Below are 12,858 nucleotides of genomic sequence, written 5' to 3'. Positions count from 1 at the left end.
CTGAACTCCAAGTCAGTGTCAACACCTTCACCAAGGCGTACGAGATCATGTGGGCCTTACACTAAACATCCATAACACAAAGGTCCTCTACCAACCTGATCCCACTACATAGCACTGCCCCACCGATTATCAAAATCCACGACGAGGCCTTGGACAAACGTGGACCATTTTCCTTACCTCGGGAGCCTACTGTCAGCAAGAGCAGACATTGACAACGAGGTCCAACACCGCCTTCAGTGCGTCAGCGCAGTCTTCGATCGCCTGAAGAAGAGAGTGTTTGAAAACCAGGACCTCAAATCTGGCACCAAGCTCATGGTCTACAGGGCAGTAGTGATACCTGCCCTCCTATATGGCTCAGAGGCATGGACTATATACAGCAGACACCTCAAAATGCTGGAGAAGTACCACCAGCGCTGCCTCTGCAAAATGCTGTAAATCCATTGGCAGGATAGACGCACCAACGTCAGTGTCCTCGCTCAGACCAACATCCCCAGCATCGAAGCATTGACCACGCTCGATCAGCTCCATTGGGTGGGCCACATTGTCCGCATGCCCAACACAAGACTCCCAAAGCAAGCGCTCTATGTGGAGCTTCGATATGGCAAGCGAGCCCCAGGTGGGCCGAGGAAACGCTTCAAGGACACGCTCAAAGCCTCCTTGACAAAGTGCAACATCCCCACCAACTCCTGGGAATCCCTGGCCCACGACCGCCCAAAGTGGAGGAAGAGCATCTGGGAGGGTGCTGAGCACCTCGAGTCCCATCGCTGAGAACAAGCGGAAACCAAGAGTAGACAGCGGAAAGAGAGTGCGTCAAACCCAGGTTCCCGCATTGGACTCCTCAGTCACCTTAGAACTCATTTTTAGAGTGGAAGCAAGTCATCCTCAACTTCGAGGGGCTGCCTACAATGATGATGATGACATCATCTGTATGGTTTGTTCCAAACATGTCCCAGAAAGTATGACACAGAAGATTTTCAGGATAGCAGCCTCCTCAAAACATCTTTAAAAAAAACTATTGCTCCTAAAACACTTAATTGCACATTTCCCACCAACAACCTAATTTTCTCTTCAGAGGGCCGTGATTCATGCTGCAGTTCCACAACTCTTCGGAATCAGGTATGAACAGTTGTTTCAACTTAAAAATGTTCAAAATCATTCTTTACAAAAGAGAAAAATGTCACCCTAGTTTTCACACCGATATAGCACTGGTATATATTCGCAACACATTTACAGGAGGGTATACTGCTGGCAGGGAAGGGCGCGGTTTCAGTCTCGAAGCTCCTGTGGGAGTAAGGCCAGGCAATCACATACATCAGAGCTGTTGAGTTTACTCAGAAACTTAATCTCAACATCAAGTTGCCAGGTCTGTAGTAGTCCACACAAGTTGTCATTTTAGGGGGCTCAGATTAGACAGCGGTCTCCAGAAGCCAAGCCAGATCTCAACTGAACACAACTCGATTTCTTTCTCTTCTCCACACTGTAGGCCCATGCTCCATGTGATTGCTGCATGCCTCTCAGACCCACCCCTCCTTGATTCTACATGTGTTTTGGTGCAACTCCTTATCAATGTTGCATACATTCCAGCAGAGATTACTGATCAGCATCTGGGGCAGGAAATCATGACTTTCCTCCCAACCCCTGTAAGGACAATTCTGATACCTCACCAATGCTACATCAGACCCAACACTGAGTGATGATCAAACCTTGGTCTTCATTGCTAAGTACCACAAGTCAGCAAATGAGCCACTAGCTGACTTGTAATATATTAAAAATATTGCATTAAAAGTAATACATTAAAAACTATAAGGTACATTGTGTTCAGGAATCTTTGCTCAAAGAGCAGTAGGTAAGTGAGAGTGCGTGTATTTTTTAAAATTCATTCACGGGATGTGGGCGTCGCTGGCAAGGCCGGCATTTGCTGCCCATCCCCAATTGCCCTCGAGAAGGTGGTGGTGAGCCGCCTTCTTTAACTGCTGCAGTTCGTGTGGTAAAGGTACTCCCACAGTGCTGACTTTGCAGTGGAGGTTTTGGTATAACTGAATGGCTTGCTAGGTCATTTCAGAGGGCAGTCAAGAGTCAACTACATTGCTGTGGGTCTGGAGTCACATATAGGCCAGACCGGGTAAAGATGACAGACTCCTTCCCTAAAGGACATAGGTGAACAAGTTGGGTTTTTCCGACAGCCCAGTAGTTTCATGGTCACCAATACTGATACTAGCTTTTTAATTGCAAATGTATTTAATTAACTGAATTTAAATTCCCTCAGCTGCAGTGTTGGGATTTGAACTCCCGTCTCTGGATTATTAATGTAGTCCTCTGGATTACTGGTTCAGTAACATAACTAGTCTAGTGTATCCAATATAGTCATAACAAAATTAAATTAAATTAAACAATGGAACCTACTGGAATTTTTCACAATAATTACACTGGCATTTCTATCACGTCAAGCAGTAGTACTACCCTGGCAGTAAACACTGCTTCATCGGCAGTAGACAGAAACTCAAGCAGTGACTTTCCATGGCACCTTGAGATAGCAGCACCAGCATTGAAAAATATAACTGCTGCTACAGCTGATGCCAGCTTACACTTAAAAAATAGTTGGATGATGCCGGGAAAAGCAAATATGACAATAAGGCACTACAGTTTAAAAAAAACATCTGCATGAGGTTACTTTAACTTTCAGACCCTGGGATATTAAATACTTACCACATATTAATCCTGAAATGTTTTTTGAGTGAATAAAATTCAGGATACTTCATCTTGCTCCTCCTAATAAGATGGTAGTTTGTTATTTCGTGGCCCTTTTCACTGGTTGCTGTAAAACTTGTCAAATCTAATGGTGGTGCTCGTTTAATTTCTTCTTCATGCCAGTATAAATGTTTGGTTGGTTTTGGCTGAAATTCTTCCAAGCCCTGCTCTGCCCTAAAAGTTTAGTGTGGTAGGCAGTACTTCTGGTTGTTATTGACCCTGTCCCAAATCTTGAGGATAGGTATTAGTATAAAGGGGGAAGGATACTCACACTATTATACAGCACTTCATGGCATCCATTTCACTGGAAGTAAACTGTTGGCTTTAAAGCCGATATCAAGCATTGAAAAAATTGGCCAATATTGTTGCTTTCCTAGTGGTAATCAATCACTCCGGAATCAATTGCTGTTAGGAAAACATTGTGGGCCTCACTTCTTTCAGGTGGCTTCATATATGCCTCCATGGTCCAGCTGTACCTTTTGTGGTGTGTAGGTGGTAGAACTCAGCAGGTGCAATTCCTCCCCCCCGCCCACCCCCTCAAACCCCAGTCCTCTCTATTCCTCTGACATCAGGGCAGACACAAAAAGAACCCGTCCCCTCTCATCACAATTTCTGGAGTAAAAGGAGCAGAAACCCAGCAAAACCAAGTCCTATCCTCCTGGGCCTAGGAATTTCAGGACCATCTTGTTTAATTTGAGGCACACTTCAATAGCAGTTGATATACATGTTCAAAGTTTAATAAACCTCCACTCTTGAAAGGAATTAACTCCGAGCTGGAACATGCTTCAACATCTGTCAGTCGCCTGAGTTCCAAGTGGCAATTATTCACACGCAAGCCTCACAGCTGGTCCCACCCTTGCCCTCCACCTCCCCTCCCCCAAACACACATTCCCAGGTAAATCACTCGGTAGCAATCCGGAACAGAATCTCAGGCTAATTTTTCCCAGCCCTCGACCAGGAGCACTGAGGTCAACTGTAATGCTTCTAATCCTGCTCGAGGTGATCAGCATCCTGGGCAATCAAACTTGGAAACTTCCTAGTTTGTACAGCTTAGCGACACACTGGCTCAAGTTGCTCAGTCAGTGACAGACCCAAGAAAGCCTCGTTTTATTGACATTTAGGCAGCAACTGTTAAAAACCCAGAATTTCCCAACCTTAAATATCTTAAGGTTTCTCAAAACTGATCTTATGCGGGCTAAAATGGCAAATAAGAATAGAGTATCGTTTAAATTCATGAAAAGATAAGATTGGTGGTTCAGAGATTTAGGGGAACATGTACATGTATCACTAAAATGTAGTGGTCAGGTACAAAAAACAAAACAACCTGTGTTTATATAGCGCCTTTAACGTAGTAAAACGTCCCAAGGTGCTTCACAGGAGAATTATAAGACAAAACAAATAAACTTGACACCAAGCCACACAAGAAATTACGGCAGATGACCAAAAGCTTGGTCAAAGGGGTATTAAAGGAGGAAAGAGAGGTCGAGAGCCGGAGAGGTTTAGGGAGGGAGTTCCAGAGCTTAGGGCCCAGGCAGCTGAAGGCACGGCCACCGATGGTTGAACAGTTATAATCAGGGATGCTCAAGAGGGCAGATTTTGAGTACAGACATCTCGGAGATGGGGGGGGGGCGGTGTTGTGAGGCTGAAGGAGATTACAGAGATAGGGAGGAGCGAGGTCATGGAGGAATTTGTAAACAAGGATGAGAATTTCGAAATTGTCGCATTGCTTAAGCGGGAGCCAATGTAGGATTTCTGAATCTCTCTGGGCTTACATTTGACAGTGAGATGATTCTTTCAAACAATTAGAAGTTTATTAAAAACATAACAAACATGCACATTAGCAGCAGTGGTCAAATATCCTGTAGATCTACCTTAGTTACAACAGAGATACAATGAGGTTATAATAAAAAGCAATATACGTTACGCCCCTTTTGATGGCTAGTTTGAACACACGGTATGCTGTTTTGGCTGTTCTTCAACAGATCTTTTGCCGTGTGTCCAGCAGGGAGAGAAGAGAGAGAAAGCAACCTGTGTAGCTTGAGTTTTTAAATCCCTTAAGTCCATTGTCCTCAGAAAAGCCCCACGATTGGACCTTGGCTCGAGGGCAGTTTCTTATTGGCTCTCCTCACACAGGTGGTTGTCTGGAGGCCAATACACAAAAGCCATGTGGCATCTCTCTGGGGGCTTTTATTTTGTTTCAAAACTCAGCTCATGCTGGCAAACTGTGGGCTTTCATTCTGTTTCAACACAAACAGGCCGTTCCGTATAATCTACACCTTTAACATTTATACACACACAGAATCAATTTTTAATCATTAATAAACACTTTTATTCTTACAAACTCCCCACTTTTGAGGGGGAAATATCCTTATTGACCCCTCATATATCGTAAGCGTTGAGGAGGAGAGGAAAAAAAGTGGGTTGCCTGTCTTGGTCTCCACCTCGTAAGGTGTAGGGGATTTATTTTAGTCCAATCACATCTCCAGTGGAGACTCTCCCCTTCCCGTATCTTCAGTGCTCCGTCGCTTCTCGAAGCACGTTGAGGATTGATGATGTTCGTGAGTCATGCTGCAGCTCCCGGTTCTCCATCTTCCCTCGGCTTCGGTCATGGCCAGTGTCGTCCTGACAACCGTATCATGGTCTGTGGGAAACAAGATCGGTGCAGTATTTACTCTTTGGCTGTTTTTAACTGATTAATGCGAAACCACTTCTTGTACTTAACACCCTTTTTCCCCGGTAACTGAATCAAATAAACCGCGGGGTTCAATCGGTCTATACTCTTGTGTGGTCCCCACCACCCGGGCTCAAAGGCATGCTTCTTTTTCCCATAATTTGGAATAATTACCGAGTCTCCCACCTTGTATTCAAAGGGATGTACTTTCTTGTCAAAGTACTTTTTAATTTGTCTTTTTAACTTCCCCAATTTGGTGGCCACAAATCGATTGATCTGATCGGTGATCTACCACTTGTTCCAGCCACTTGGAACTACAGGTTTTCATTGTCAGGGGACTCATCCCTGTTAGTGTTAGCTGGCCTGGTGTTCTCATGAGCCTCCCCGTCATGGCCTGATATGGGGAGACCCCTGGTGTTCTATGAGGTGTGGACCTCATTGCCATTAAGCACATTGGCAGCATGTTAGCCCATTGAGTGGGGTGGTCCAAGCACAATTTTTGTAACATTAACTTGAGGGTCCCGTTCCCCCTTTCGACCCCTCCGGACAACTGGGGGTGATGAGCAATATGTAATTTGTGTTTTATCCCCAACATTTCCTGCAGGTGGGTAAAAATGTTACCGGTAAAGTGTGAACCTTGATCGCTGTCCACTTGTACTGGTACTCCCCACCGACAAAACACATGATTCAATAATGTTTTGGCTGCTGTGATTGTGGTGTTGGAGCGGCAGGGGAATGCTTCGATCCACCACCACTAGGGCATGCTGAAAATTGCCATGCGCCTGTGGAATGAAGTCTATCTGGAGGTGAGTCCATGGCCCTTGAGGTGGGGGTGCGCTTTGAAGCAAGGCTTTGGTTAGTGCATGCGGGAGGATTGTGTTGCAGGCACAGTAGGCATTGTGCCACGTATTGGTCGATTGTTCCCCTCATGGAAGGCCACCAAGCTGTGGATGCTACCTCGTAGAAGGTTACCAAGGCCGAATAGTGCCCTGCTGTGGGGTGGGAGTGAAAGAGGGAGAGCAGTTCCTGACCCACCTCTGGTGGAACACACACCACCGGGCAGGCGTTTGGCTTTCTTTTGAACATCAGCAACTGCTCATCTGAGTAAGGGGCAGTGGCTAGTCTGGTATTGGGAGCCCAGGCTGTTGGTTGAGGAAGGGTTCTGTCTTCCTCGTGCCAGGTGCTTATAACAGCATATGACCAGTATTGCTACTGCAGGGATTTTAAATCTAGGTGATCTGTTGGGGAGGCCTTGCTAACAGCATTGCAGGGCTCAGCAACTATATCCTCTATCTCCCCATCAATCGCAGTGTCCTTGGCTGCTCTGGAATTTCCCTCACTATATGGACCCTCTTTTCTATGGGCTGCTACCTTTCCTATGAAGCAGGGCTGGGATCACTGTTTAAGGTATGACCAGAGCAGGCGTAACCAGGGCCCATGGACCAGGGCCTTACCATCTATCGTACAATAGTCATTTTTGTGGTATAGGGACAGGGAGAGCCTGGTGTTTATAGCATATGCATTATCGGACCAAATATTCACGGGCCTATCTGAGGTTTCCCTTGCAGCAGTTAGAAATGCAGCGATTTCTGCATATTGTGAAGACTGTCTGTTGCATCTTCGCTGGATGGTTCTTTCTGGCAATACCACAGCATATCCGGTGTGAGGGGATCCTACAATGTGATAGGAGGACCCATCGATGTAGACATCTGGGGCACCCTGTATGGGCTCTTTCTGCACAGGATGGGTCTCAAATTTAATCAGGGGTAACGGACATTCATGCGGGTCCCCCTCATAGATCAGAAATTGTGGCAGCAAGGTGGTGGGTTTGGAAATGGTATCAATGTCTCTTTCCATAAATTCCAATGTCCATTTGCTGAGGCGCTGCGAGGAAACTAGCGAATCTCCAGCTTTTAATCAGTAGTTTCAGAGGAGTGTGCAGGATTGTAGCCTGTAACCCAGTAATAAAGGTAACGTGATGTACCGACCAGAAGACGGCCAGTAGGTGGCGCTCGCATGCGGTAGAAGTCTTTTCTGCCCCCTGCAGGATTCGAGACGCATATGCAATGGACTGTAGTCGATCAGCTCGCATTTGGCACAGAACTGCAGTGAGGCTTTGCTCTGTGGCCCCGACCTCCAAATGGAAGGGCTGCGTGGGGTCAGGAGGGATCAGACATGTGGCCTGTATCACTGCAGTTTTTAAATTTAGCCACAGAATGGGTGTGGGTATCAGTCCATGCCCATGCCGGGCGTATGTCATCACCCTGCAGTTTTATTAAATCATACAGGGGCTTTGCACACTCTGCAAAGCCTGGGATAAAGTTCCTTTGGTACCCCACCAAACCCAAGAATGATCATAGGGCTGTTTTCGAAGTTGGTAATGGCAGTCACTGTATTATCTCCACCTTGTTTGAGTCAGGGGACGATCCCTCTGGAGTAAAGGACACTCCTAGAAAGGTGACCCATTCTTTTACTAATTGAGCCTTACGGGGATTCACTTTTAGTCCCTCCTGAGCCAACAATGTCAAAAGTGCGTGCAAAAGGGACAGATGCTCCTCCATGCTGTCGGTTGCCAGCAGTAGATCATCTACGTACTGCAACAAGCAGGTAGGGTGGGAAAAGTCTTTTAAAATTGCAGCCATTCTTTTGTGGAATATCGTGGGGGCATTGTGGAACCCCTGAGGCAGGCATGTCCAGGTGTAGCTCTTGTCCTCAAATGTGAATGCAAATTTGTACTGGTCTTCCCCTTTAACAGGGATACTCCAGAATCCATTGGCGATGTCGAGGGTCGAGAAAGAAGTACTTGGAACCAGCAGGAATTTGAGATAATATGGTGGGAGTTTCTCTTGCTACTGGTGAGCAGGCTGGTGTTACAGAATTTAACTTTCTGTAATCAATAGTCAGTCGCCAGCTGCTATCAGGCTTTTTAACCGGCCATGCGGATGAATTGGTCGTGAAAGTGCCTGTCCTAAGAACACCCTGCTCGACTAGGGATTTTATGGTGTCTCGGATGTAAGGGTGACTCTCCCTTGGGATGGGGTACTGTTTAGTGAATGAGTGGGGGATGGTCCCTCAATAGATTCCTCGCCTGCCATTTTTCCAGTTATGCTTGCATGTGCATCTAGGTGTTCTCGAATTAATTTCGCCACAGCTTCATTTTCGCTCCCCGGAGCGTCATACTCAGATGGCTTTTTAATAGCAAAAGCCGAGTGAGAATCTGAAATTTCTATCACTCCTGCCTTAGCTCCCAATCCCATCCAAACACAGTCCTGATTATAATCGATCGCCATACTGATCCAACACATCAGTCCCTAAAATTCCCCTTCCATCGGGGGTGGTCACCAGCATCGGCGCTGGGACCTTACAGGTGAAGTTCAGTGGCCTTCCCTGTATACGCCATGGTTGTATCACCGTTAAACCCTTTAAGAGTCATATAACCCTTGCCCGCCGTCGCATGGCGTTCAGGGTATGGGATGTGGATGGCAACTGCTGAGCCAGAATCGATAAGCACTATCTGCTGCCTGCCTCCTTTTAAGACAACACGAACTACTGGTCTCCCGCTACCATCATGTTGGAACCCCACTTCCGACCAATCTTTGGAGGGCCGAACCCTGTCACAGGGTCGATCCTGGAATGGGTCTCTCTAATGAGTGTGCATTGTCGATTACGTGCACCGCTAAATAATTTTGCATCCTCCCCGTGGCAATTTGGGTTTGTATAAGGGTTATCAATTGATCCAATCATTGATCTGTCCCAGAGGGCTTGGATTCGTCCCTCAGGAGGTATCTATGTGTTGCAAAATGGTTCGGTGCTGGTCTGGGTCTGCTGCAGTCTTTTGCTAGGTGGCCTACCTTACTACAATTAAAGCACTGTCCCTTAAAGAGGTAGTTTCAAGAGCCCTCCATCATTGACACTGGTTTATTTGCAGTTGGTGGTGACTTCCCCTTTAACTGGTCTTTTACCATCTCCCAGGCTATTTGAGCATTAGTCTCTATATCTGTCCACTGATTGGTGGGCCTCATGGCTATTCCCAAGGTGGTTTTAACTAAAGGGTGGAGTTGGGTCAGGAACATCGATTTAAATTGTTCCTGATTCTTTCCTACTGGAGCATTTGCGGGTGCCTGGTTCTGCATACGTTGATAGGTATCGTACAGGCGATTACTGAATGCTCTAGGGGTCTCTTCTGGGCGCTGCTTGGTCTGATTAAGCAGAGCCACTAAGTTCAAGTTTTGGATCCTTAAATGGTTTAGGATCATGGTCATGAGCCCATCGGCCGCTGTGCCAGGCTGGAGGACTGCTTCTGGCAGATTATCTTTTAGGGAAGTGGAACAGGCCAAGAAGAGGACTCGTGTTAAGTCTCTCTTCCAACTCGGGGTGACCCCTCCTGAAATTTGCCCACCTCCTATTAATTTCCAGTGGGTCGTCCCCATCATTAATGTACTCCAACTCGTGGCTACATGCCGTGGCGTCTGTACCAGATAGGGGCCGAGAGTTGGTATAGTTACTGGTGATGTTGCCGTGCGCATTACGTCGTGAAGTGGTTACTACAGCTATGATTGGCCCTTGTGTCTCCAAGGTATCCCGAACTTACTTTTTAGTCTCGCTATTTCTAGTTGGCACTGGAAGTGATGTGTTTCCCTATGTGGCTTCTTAATAACTTTTCTTAATGCACCCCTCGCATCTTATATCTCTTGCTGGAGCCTCAAATTTTCCAATTTATTTTTTAACTCTAATTTGTTTTCATTTGCTTCAACGGCTGTGGTGGCATTTAAGTTTGAAAGGCTTTGTGGCTGTAGCAGTGAAGCTGCCTGTTCAGCCCCTCTTTCTAATTGCTTAATACTGTGGTTTAAGTGGCCAATTTCTTGTCTTAACTGCTGTATAACTCCCTTTTAACTGCTTCACAAGTTGGAGGGAGGCCTTCTTCCTTTTGCTGTTTTATATGTTCAATCTCTCTTTCTTTTAACTGAATCTCTTTTACTTGCAATTCTTTCAAATCTTGTATCACTTTGGCATCTTGCCTCATTAATTCCGCATCTCTCCTGGCATAATAAAAAGCGCTAAACGCCACAAGACTGTTTTGATCTCAGCTCTTCCCTATCTACCCTCTCCTGTATAATTTTCATCATCTCCCCAAATGAAGCAGACCCTTGTGCTGTGCCTGTGCCCTTAACTCTTCTGCGTCGTGTATTGGGAGCTTTTTGGACAACCTCTCCTGATAAACTAGCTCAACATTACTTTTTATTGTTGGCTTTCTGTCCATGACCGATCCCTTCATCCTGTGTCTTTTGAATATAACTACTGGTGGGTGCCCACTTAAACAATTCCAACCCACCCTACTTAAACAGTTACAACTATCGAGACAACTGCTCCCTATGACGCAACTCCCGATCCGTTTACTTGTTTCAATTATAATCGCAACACAGGTTAGAATCGCAACTCCCGAGATTTCCAATTGTTCAAAATAATCATCAAAAGCTGTCTCGCCAGTTGCCCTCATTCTCCACCAATTTTGTAGGATTTCTGAATCTCTCTGGGCTTACATTTGACAGTGAGACGATTCTTTCAAACAATTAGAAGAGTTTATTAAAAACATACACATTAGCAGCAGTGGTCAAATATCCTGTAGATTTACCTTAGTTACAGCAGAGATACAATGAGGTTATAATAAAAAGCGATATATGTTACGCCCCTTTTGATGGCTGGTTTGAACACACAGTATGCTGTTTTGGCTGGTCTTCAACAGATGTTTTGCCGTGTGTCCAGCAGGGAGAGGAGAGAAAGCAACCTGTGTAGCTCGAGTTTTTAAATCCCTTAAGTCCATTGTCCTCAGAAAAGCCCCACGATTGGACCTTGGCTCGAGGGCAGTTTCTTATTGGCTCTCCTCGCACTGGTGGTTGTCTGGAGGCCAATACACAAAAGCCATGTGGCATCTCTCTGGGGGCTTTCATTTTGTTTCAAAACTCAGCTCATGCTGGCAAACTGTGGGCTTTCATTCTGTTTCAACACAAACAGGCCATTCCGTATAATCTGCACCTTTAACATTTATACATACACAGAATCAATTTTTAATCATTATAACACTTTTATTCTTACACCAATGTAAGTCAGCGAACGCAGGGGTAATGGGTGAATGGGACTTGGTGCAAGATAGGACATTGGCTGCCGAGTTTCGGATGACCTCAAGTTTACATAGGGTAGAATGTGAGAGGCCAGCCAGGTGTGTGCTGGAGTAGTCAAATCTAGAGGTATGGATGAGGGTTTCAGCAACAATTGAACTGAGGCAGGGGCGGAGACGGGGCAATGTTACGGAGGTGGAAACAGGCGGCTTTAATTATGCCGCGGATGTGTGCCCAGAGCGCATTTCAGGGTCAAATATGACACCTAGGTTGCGAACAGTCTGGTTCAGTCTCAGTTGCTCGGGAGAAGGATGGAGTCGCTGGCTAGGGAACCCAGTTTGTGGCAGAGAGCAAAGACAATGGCTTCGGTCTTCCCAATACTTAATTGGAGAAAATTTCTGCTCATCCAGGACTGGGCTTGTCCGACAATTTCGACCTATGTAATGTTAACCTTTCTATCAGTGGGCTAGAATATAAAGAGGTTTTGCTACAAGTTTACGAATCTGGAGCAATGTTCCCTCAAACTTTCTTTCCCTGCACAGGCCTTTTAAATTGGTTACGTGGCCATTGTTTCTCTTCCAGTGGGACAGCTGGTGAGCAACCTGTGTGCGCGAACCTCGCATCTTCGGAGGGGATGGGTGGCAGGGGACGGGACACTGATCTGGAGTATTGTGTACAGTTCTGGGCACCGTACCTTAGAAAGGATATAATGGCCGTGGAGTTAGGGTAGATTCACCAATGTTACCAGGGCTCCAAGGGTTAGCTTAGGACACATTAAATAAACTAGGTTTGTATTCCCTGGAATATAGATGGCTAAGGGGGTGATTTGAATGATTTTTTAAGATTTTGAAAGGATTTGATAAGGTAGAGAAACTTTTTCCAGTGGTGGGGAGAGTCTAGGACAAGGGGACATAACCTTAAAATCAGAGGCAGGCCATTCAAAGAGAAGTTAGGAAACACTTCTTCACACAAAGGGTGGTAGAAGTGTGGAACTCTTTCCCACAAAGAGCAGATGCTAGCTCAATTAATAATTTGAAATCTGAGTGATAGATTTTTGTAAGCCAAAGTATTAAGGGATCTGAAGCCAAAAGAGGCAAATGGAGTTAGGATACAGATCAGCTAGGGTCTCGTAGAATGTTGGAACAGACTCAAGGGGCTGAATGAGCTCCGCTTGTGCCTATAAGGCTCTGTTGAAATGTTCCAAATCTGAAATTAGTTTAGTCATGGCACTAAATGTTATCTTGAAAAAAAAATGTTATCTTAAGGAGAGCACTCTTTATTGAAGGCTTCCCGTCGCCTCCGAGTCAGGAAGTTGTGAGTTCA

This window comes from Pristiophorus japonicus, chromosome 21, assembly GCF_044704955.1.
Source record: "Pristiophorus japonicus isolate sPriJap1 chromosome 21, sPriJap1.hap1, whole genome shotgun sequence".
Lineage (NCBI taxonomy): Eukaryota > Metazoa > Chordata > Chondrichthyes > Pristiophoridae > Pristiophorus > Pristiophorus japonicus.
This window is presented reverse-complemented; position numbering follows the sequence as displayed.